We start from the raw sequence: 9,651 nt of genomic DNA, 5'->3' as shown, positions 1-9,651 counted from the left end.
CCGACCAGCCCAGCAGCTCCAGGGGCTAAGTACGTGTGGGTAAATGGTTAACCAGTTAGCAGGCAGGGCAGCCGGCCGGTAATTAGAGCCGACCTCCCGGCCATACGGGTGCAGTTAGGTGCCGACCAGCCCAGCAGCTCCAGGGGCTAAGTACGTGTGGGTAAATGGTTAACCAGTTAGCAGGCAGGGCAGCCGGCCGGTAATTGAGGCCGCCCGCCCGGCCATAGGGCTGCAGTTAGGTGCCGACCAGCCCAGCAGCTCCTGGGGCTAAGTACATGTGGGTAAATGGTTAACCAGTAAGCAGGCAGAGCAGCCGGCCGGCAATTACAGCCGCCCGCCCGCTAATCAGGGTGCAGTTAGGTGCAGAACAGCCCATCAGCTTCCAGGGGCTAAGTACATGTGGGTAAATGGTGAACCAGTTAGCAGGCAGGGCAGCCGGCCGCTAATTACAGCCGCCCTCCCGCTAATAAGGGTGCAGTTAGGTGCAGAACAGCCCATCAGTTTCCAGGGGCTAAGTACATGTGGGTAAATGGTTAACCAGTAAGCAGGCAGAGCAGCCGGCCGGCAATTACAGCCGCCCGCCCGCTAATCAGGGTGCAGTTAGGTGCAGAACAGCCCATCAGCTTCCAGGGGCTAAGTACATGTGGGTAAATGGTGAACCAGTTAGCAGGCAGGGCAGCCGGCCGGCCGGTAATTAGAGCCGGCCGCCTGTCCGCCCGCTAATAAGGGTGCAGTTAGGTGCAGAACAGCCCCTCTGTTTCCAGGGGCTAAGTACATGTGGGTCAATGGTTAACCAGTTAGCAGGCAGAGCAGCCGGCCGGCAATTAGAGCCGCCCGCCCGCTAATCAGGGTGCAGTTAGGTGCAGAACAGCCCATCAGTATCCAGGGGCTAAGTACATGTGGGTAAAGGGTTTACCAGTTAGCAGGCAGGGCAGCCGGCCGGCCGGCCGGCAATTAGTGCCGACCTCCCGGCAACAAGGGTGCAGTTAGGTCGCCGACCAGCCCAGCAGCTCCAGGGGCTAAGTATATGTGAGTAAATGGTTGACCAGTTAAGCAGGCATAGCAGCCGGCCGGTAAGCGGAGCGTCCCGCCCCGTAATACGGGTGCAGTTAGCTGCAGAACACACCGGCAGGTCCAGGGACGAAGTAGTGGACGGGGAAACGGTTAACCAGTTAACAGGCAGGGCAGCCGTACGGGCAGTAGAGCCGCCCGCCCCGTAATACGGGTGCAGTTCGCGGCAGACCAGCCCCGCAGCTCAAAAGTCTAAGTGGAGAACGGGGAACCGGTTGACCGGTGAGCCGAAGCATGCCAGCAGGCAGGGAAGGTGCAAAAAGGGCCGATAAGACCGAACCGGCACGACTGACAGGCTGCCGGGGGCGGGTTCCCAGCAAACCAGGTGAGGGGGCGTGGCCGGAGGCCGCGCAGCAGAGCCGCCCGCCCGTGAGTACGGTTAGAGGCAGCAGCGGGCTTCCCCAGCAGGGCAGAAGCCGAAGTGGAGGGAGCGAAATGGTTAACCAGCGAGCAGGCAGCATTCCGGCAGGGCTGGAGGGCGGAAAACGGCGTAAAATAACGGACCGGCAGGAGGAAATGGCTGCCGGGGGGCGGACCCAGAGCCCTCACGTGAGGGGGCGGTTCGGGAGGCAGAGCCGCGCATGCGCGGTTGGAAAACGCGTCACGTCGGAGCAGGGTGAAATCATTAACCAGTCGGCCGCTTCGACGTCGGCTGGCCGGGCCGAGGAGGGTCGGACCGGGGAAAGGTTCCCGGTTTCGTGTCCGTCGGGTGGTCCCGAGTGCGGCAGGAAAAAATCCGGAGTCCTGGGAGCCTTTTTTAAAAAAGAACCGGTCCTGGATGGGGTCGGATTTGGAAGCGTTTGCGGGGCCTAGGTGCCTCTTCGTCGGCATGACTACCGGACGGTCACCCGCCGATCGGCATTTGCGATTTGTTGGCTGGGGAGGTTGGCGGGGTACCTGCAGAATAGTAGGAGGTGGCAAATCGAGAATCGGTCGACATCGCCAAGTGCCTTCTCGAGCCTCCAGGTCTGCAGGGACCGACCCAGGCTGCCCCCAAACCGACCGCGAGGCCGTGCCGGGCGGCCATTTTTGGCCATTTTCGGCATTTTTCGCGTCTTTCGGTAGGTCACGGAAAGCGGCGGCCTGAAGCCCGGGCGTGCCCGGGGAAGGCTCCCCTTCGCCCGCGGGACCGGATTTGCCCCGGAAACGTCCCGAAGCCGGCCGGGAAGGCGGTTTCGAGGGCGAAGCACCTCCGATTGCCTTCGCAAGGCCGGGGAAAGTGGCCCCTGGGCCCGGGAGAGCAAAATCCGTGCGAGGACGGAAGCCCATGAGGTCAGATCCGAGGCTCTTACCCGGCGCCCGGTGGGGGTATTCCCGCAAAGAGCAGCGAGTGCGCCCGGCGACGGGTCAAGTTGCAATTTCTGGCATGCCACTCCTGGAGCTGGTTCATGAGTTCCCCTCGGAAGTCCCGATGAGGAAAGGGCAAAATGGCGTTTTGCGGGCTTTGGGGCCTCTTCGTCGGTAGGACTACCGCCCGACCTTACGGTTGGAATTGTCGGCAGGGGAGGTTGGCGGGGTACCTGCAGAATAGTAGGAGGTGGCAAATCGAGAATCGGTCGACCTCGCCAAACGCCTTCTCGAGCCTCCAGGTCTGCAGGGACCGACCCAGGCTGCCGCCAAACCGACCGAGAGGCCCTGCCGGCGGCCATTTTTGGCCATTTTCGGCATTTTTCGCCTCTTTCGGCCGGGATGGAAAAGCGGCGGCCTGAAGCCCGGGCCTGCCCGGGGAGGCCTCCTAATCGCCCGGGGGACCGGATTTGCCCCGGTGAGAGCCCCGGAAACGCCCCGAAGCCGGCCGGGAAGGCGGCCAAGGGCGAAGCACCTCGCATTGCGTTGGCAGGCCGTGCAAAGTGGCCTCCGGGCCCGCGAGACAATGCAGGGTGCCCTCGGTGTGCCCCTGAGAAATGGTTAACCAAACGAAGGACAGTGCGGCTCGGATTGCATTGGCAGGCCGTGCAAAGGGGCCCCCGGGCCCGCGAGACGTTACAGATTGCCCTCGGTGAGCCCCTGAGAAATGGTTAACCAATTGGACTTAGTCTCTGGCAGAGAGACAAAGTGTTTTCACGAGAAATGGTTAACCAATTGGACTTAGTCTCTGGCAGAGAGGCAAAGTGTTTTCACGAGAAATGGTTAACCAATTGGACTTAGTCTCTGAACGGCAGGCAAATTGTGGCCTTGAGAAATGATTAACCAATTGGACTTAGTCTCTGGCGGAGAGGCACAGTGTTTTCTCGAGAAATAATTAACCAATGAGGCCAATGGACCTCGGGTTGCATTGGCAGGCCGGGCAAAGTGGCTCTTGGGCCCGCGAGAGCAAAATCCGTGCACAGACGGAAGTCCATGAGGTCAGATCCGAGGCCTTTACCCGGCACCCGGTGGGGGTATTCCCGCAGAGAGTAGCGAATCTGCCCGGCGACGGGTCAAGTTGCAATTTCTGGCATGCCACTCATGGAGCTGGTTCATGAGTTCCCCGCGGAAGTCCCGATGAGGAAAGGGCAAAATGGCGTTTTGCGGGCTTTGGGGCCTCTTCGTCGGTAGGACTACCGCCCGACCTTACGGTTGGAATTGTCGGCAGGGGAGGTTGGCGGGGTACCTGCAGAATAGTAGGAGGTGGCAAATCGAGAATCGGTCGACATCGCCAAAAACCTTCTCGAGCCTCCAGGTCTGCAGGGACCGACCCAGGCTGCCGCCAAACCGACCGAGAGGCCCTGCCGGCGGCCATTTTTGGCCATTTTCGGCATTTTTCGCCTCTTTCGGCCGGGATGGAAAAGCGGCGGCCTGAAGCCCGGGCCTGCCCGGGGAGGCCTCCTAATCGCCCGGGGGACCGGATTTGCCCCGGTGAGAGCCCCCGAAACGTCCCGAAGCCGGCCGGGAAGGCGGCCAAGGGCGAAGCACCTCGCATTGCGTTGGCAGGCCGTGCAAAGTGGCCTCCGGGCCCGCGAGACAATGCAGGGTGCCCTCGGTGTGCCCCTGAGAAATGGTTAACCAAACGAAGGACAGTGCGGCTCGGATTGCATTGGCAGGCCGTGCAAAGGGGCCCCCGGGCCCGCGAGACGTTACAGATTGCCCTCGGTGAGCCCCTGAGAAATGGTTAACCAATTGGACTTAGTCTCTGGCAGAGAGACAAAGTGTTTTCACGAGAAATGGTTAACCAATTGGACTTAGTCTCTGGCAGAGAGGCAAAGTGTTTTCAAGAGAAATGGTTAACCAATTGGACTTAGTCTCTGGCGGAGAGACAAAGTGTTTTCCAGAGAAATGGATAACCAATTGGACTTAGTCTCTGGCAGAGAGGCAAAGTGTTTTCACGAGAAATGGTTAACCAATTGGACTTAGTCTCTGGCAGAGAGGCAAAGTGTTTTCAAGAGAAATGGTTAACCAATTGGACTTAGTCTCTGGCAGAGAGGCAAAGTGTTTTCAAGAGAAATGGTTAACCAATTGGACTTAGTCTCTGAACGGCAGGCAAATTGTGGCCTTGAGAAATGATTAACCAATTGGACTTAGTCTCTGGCGGAGAGGCACAGTGTTTTCTCGAGAAATAATTAACCAATGAGGCCAATGGACCTCGGGTTGCATTGGCAGGCCGGGCAATGAGGCTCTTGGGCCCGCGAGAGCAAAATCCGTGCACAGACGGAAGTCCATGAGGTCAGATCCGAGGCCTTTACCCGGCACCCGGTGGGGGTATTCCCGCAGAGAGTAGCGAATCTGCCCGGCGACGGGTCAAGTTGCAATTTCTGGCATGCCACTCATGGAGCTGGTTCATGAGTTCCCCGCGGAAGTCCCGATGAGGAAAGGGCAAAATGGCGTTTTGCGGGCTTTGGGGCCTCTTCGTCGGTAGGACTACCGCCCGACCTTACGGTTGGAATTGTCGGCAGGGGAGGTTGGCGGGGTACCTGCAGAATAGTAGGAGGTGGCAAATCGAGAATCGGTCGACATCGCCAAAAACCTTCTCGAGCCTCCAGGTCTGCAGGGACCGACCCAGGCTGCCGCCAAACCGACCGAGAGGCCCTGCCGGCGGCCATTTTTGGCCATTTTCGGCATTTTTCGCCTCTTTCGGCCGGGATGGAAAAGCGGCGGCCTGAAGCCCGGGCCTGCCCGGGGAGGCCTCCTAATCGCCCGGGGGACCGGATTTGCCCCGGTGAGAGCCCCCGAAACGTCCCGAAGCCGGCCGGGAAGGCGGCCAAGGGCGAAGCACCTCGCATTGCGTTGGCAGGCCGTGCAAAGTGGCCTCCGGGCCCGCGAGACAATGCAGGGTGCCCTCGGTGTGCCCCTGAGAAATGGTTAACCAAACGAAGGACAGTGCGGCTCGGATTGCATTGGCAGGCCGTGCAAAGGGGCCCCCGGGCCCGCGAGACGTTACAGATTGCCCTCGGTGAGCCCCTGAGAAATGGTTAACCAATTGGACTTAGTCTCTGGCAGAGAGACAAAGTGTTTTCACGAGAAATGGTTAACCAATTGGACTTAGTCTCTGGCAGAGAGGCAAAGTGTTTTCAAGAGAAATGGTTAACCAATTGGACTTAGTCTCTGGCGGAGAGACAAAGTGTTTTCCAGAGAAATGGATAACCAATTGGACTTAGTCTCTGGCAGAGAGGCAAAGTGTTTTCACGAGAAATGGTTAACCAATTGGACTTAGTCTCTGGCAGAGAGGCAAAGTGTTTTCAAGAGAAATGGTTAACCAATTGGACTTAGTCTCTGGCAGAGAGGCAAAGTGTTTTCAAGAGAAATGGTTAACCAATTGGACTTAGTCTCTGAACGGCAGGCAAATTGTGGCCTTGAGAAATGATTAACCAATTGGACTTAGTCTCTGGCGGAGAGGCAAAGTGTTTTCTCGAGAAATAATTAACCAATGAGGCCAATGGACCTCGGGTTGCATTGGCAGGCCGGGCAATGAGGCTCTTGGGCCCGCGAGAGCAAAATCCGTGCACAGACGGAAGTCCATGAGGTCAGATCCGAGGCCTTTACCCGGCACCCGGTGGGGGTATTCCCGCAGAGAGTAGCGAATCTGCCCGGCGACGGGTCAAGTTGCAATTTCTGGCATGCCACTCATGGAGCTGGTTAATGAGTTCCCCGCGGAAGTCCCGATGAGGAAAGGGCAAAATGGCGTTTTGCGGGCTTTGGGGCCTCTTCGTCGGTAGGACTACCGCCCGACCTTACGGTTGGAATTGTCGGCAGGGGAGGTTGGCGGGGTACCTGCAGAATAGTAGGAGGTGGCAAATCGAGAATCGGTCGACATCGCCAAAAACCTTCTCGAGCCTCCAGGTCTGCAGGGACCGACCCAGGCTGCCGCCAAACCGACCGAGAGGCCCTGCCGGCGGCCATTTTTGGCCATTTTCGGCATTTTTCGCCTCTTTCGGCCGGGATGGAAAAGCGGCGGCCTGAAGCCCGGGCCTGCCCGGGGAGGCCTCCTAATCGCCCGGGGGACCGGATTTGCCCCGGTGAGAGCCCCCGAAACGTCCCGAAGCCGGCCGGGAAGGCGGCCAAGGGCGAAGCACCTCGCATTGCGTTGGCAGGCCGTGCAAAGTGGCCTCCGGGCCCGCGAGACAATGCAGGGTGCCCTCGGTGTGCCCCTGAGAAATGGTTAACCAAACGAAGGACAGTGCGGCTCGGATTGCATTGGCAGGCCGTGCAAAGGGGCCCCCGGGCCCGCGAGACGTTACAGATTGCCCTCGGTGAGCCCCTGAGAAATGGTTAACCAATTGGACTTAGTCTCTGGCAGAGAGACAAAGTGTTTTCACGAGAAATGGTTAACCAATTGGACTTAGTCTCTGGCGGAGAGGCAAAGTGTTTTCAAGAGAAATGGTTAACCAATTGGACTTAGTCTCTGGCGGAGAGACAAAGTGTTTTCCAGAGAAATGGATAACCAATTGGACTTAGTCTCTGGCAGAGAGGCAAAGTGTTTTCACGAGAAATGGTTAACCAATTGGACTTAGTCTCTGGCAGAGAGGCAAAGTGTTTTCAAGAGAAATGGTTAACCAATTGGACTTAGTCTCTGGCAGAGAGGCAAAGTGTTTTCAAGAGAAATGGTTAACCAATTGGACTTAGTCTCTGAACGGCAGGCAAATTGTGGCCTTGAGAAATGATTAACCAATTGGACTTAGTCTCTGGCGGAGAGGCAAAGTGTTTTCTCGAGAAATAATTAACCAATGAGGCCAATGGACCTCGGGTTGCATTGGCAGGCCGGGCAATGAGGCTCTTGGGCCCGCGAGAGCAAAATCCGTGCACAGACGGAAGTCCATGAGGTCAGATCCGAGGCCTTTACCCGGCACCCGGTGGGGGTATTCCCGCAGAGAGTAGCGAATCTGCCCGGCGACGGGTCAAGTTGCAATTTCTGGCATGCCACTCATGGAGCTGGTTAATGAGTTCCCCGCGGAAGTCCCGATGAGGAAAGGGCAAAATGGCGTTTTGCGGGCTTTGGGGCCTCTTCGTCGGTAGGACTACCGCCCGACCTTACGGTTGGAATTGTCGGCAGGGGAGGTTGGCGGGGTACCTGCAGAATAGTAGGAGGTGGCAAATCGAGAATCGGTCGACATCGCCAAAAACCTTCTCGAGCCTCCAGGTCTGCAGGGACCGACCCAGGCTGCCGCCAAACCGACCGAGAGGCCCTGCCGGCGGCCATTTTTGGCCATTTTCGGCATTTTTCGCCTCTTTCGGCCGGGATGGAAAAGCGGCGGCCTGAAGCCCGGGCCTGCCCGGGGAGGCCTCCTAATCGCCCGGGGGACCGGATTTGCCCCGGTGAGAGCCCCCGAAACGTCCCGAAGCCGGCCGGGAAGGCGGCCAAGGGCGAAGCACCTCGCATTGCGTTGGCAGGCCGTGCAAAGTGGCCTCCGGGCCCGCGAGACAATGCAGGGTGCCCTCGGTGTGCCCCTGAGAAATGGTTAACCAAACGAAGGACAGTGCGGCTCGGATTGCATTGGCAGGCCGTGCAAAGGGGCCCCCGGGCCCGCGAGACGTTACAGATTGCCCTCGGTGAGCCCCTGAGAAATGGTTAACCAATTGGACTTAGTCTCTGGCAGAGAGACAAAGTGTTTTCACGAGAAATGGTTAACCAATTGGACTTAGTCTCTGGCGGAGAGGCAAAGTGTTTTCAAGAGAAATGGTTAACCAATTGGACTTAGTCTCTGGCGGAGAGACAAAGTGTTTTCCAGAGAAATGGATAACCAATTGGACTTAGTCTCTGGCAGAGAGGCAAAGTGTTTTCACGAGAAATGGTTAACCAATTGGACTTAGTCTCTGGCAGAGAGGCAAAGTGTTTTCAAGAGAAATGGTTAACCAATTGGACTTAGTCTCTGGCAGAGAGGCAAAGTGTTTTCAAGAGAAATGGTTAACCAATTGGACTTAGTCTCTGAACGGCAGGCAAATTGTGGCCTTGAGAAATGATTAACCAATTGGACTTAGTCTCTGGCGGAGAGGCAAAGTGTTTTCTCGAGAAATAATTAACCAATGAGGCCAATGGACCTCGGGTTGCATTGGCAGGCCGGGCAATGAGGCTCTTGGGCCCGCGAGAGCAAAATCCGTGCACAGACGGAAGTCCATGAGGTCAGATCCGAGGCCTTTACCCGGCACCCGGTGGGGGTATTCCCGCAGAGAGTAGCGAATCTGCCCGGCGACGGGTCAAGTTGCAATTTCTGGCATGCCACTCATGGAGCTGGTTAATGAGTTCCCCGCGGAAGTCCCGATGAGGAAAGGGCAAAATGGCGTTTTGCGGGCTTTGGGGCCTCTTCGTCGGTAGGACTACCGCCCGACCTTACGGTTGGAATTGTCGGCAGGGGAGGTTGGCGGGGTACCTGCAGAATAGTAGGAGGTGGCAAATCGAGAATCGGTCGACATCGCCAAAAACCTTCTCGAGCCTCCAGGTCTGCAGGGACCGACCCAGGCTGCCGCCAAACCGACCGAGAGGCCCTGCCGGCGGCCATTTTTGGCCATTTTCGGCATTTTTCGCCTCTTTCGGCCGGGATGGAAAAGCGGCGGCCTGAAGCCCGGGCCTGCCCGGGGAGGCCTCCTAATCGCCCGGGGGACCGGATTTGCCCCGGTGAGAGCCCCCGAAACGTCCCGAAGCCGGCCGGGAAGGCGGCCAAGGGCGAAGCACCTCGCATTGCGTTGGCAGGCCGTGCAAAGTGGCCTCCGGGCCCGCGAGACAATGCAGGGTGCCCTCGGTGTGCCCCTGAGAAATGGTTAACCAAACGAAGGACAGTGCGGCTCGGATTGCATTGGCAGGCCGTGCAAAGGGGCCCCCGGGCCCGCGAGACGTTACAGATTGCCCTCGGTGAGCCCCTGAGAAATGGTTAACCAATTGGACTTAGTCTCTGGCAGAGAGGCAAAGTGTTTTCACGAGAAATGGTTAACCAATTGGACTTAGTCTCTGGCAGAGAGGCAAAGTGTTTTCAAGAGAAATGGTTAACCAATTGGACTTAGTCTCTGGCGGAGAGACAAAGTGTTTTCCAGAGAAATGGATAACCAATTGGACTTAGTCTCTGGCAGAGAGGCAAAGTGTTTTCACGAGAAATGGTTAACCAATTGGACTTAGTCTCTGGCAGAGAGGCAAAGTGTTTTCAAGAGAAATGGTTAACCAATTGGACTTAGTCT

Source organism: Cetorhinus maximus, unplaced genomic scaffold (assembly GCF_964194155.1).
Source record: "Cetorhinus maximus unplaced genomic scaffold, sCetMax3.hap1.1 HAP1_SCAFFOLD_1546, whole genome shotgun sequence".
Classification (NCBI taxonomy): Eukaryota; Metazoa; Chordata; class Chondrichthyes; order Lamniformes; family Cetorhinidae; genus Cetorhinus; species Cetorhinus maximus.
This window is presented reverse-complemented; position numbering follows the sequence as displayed.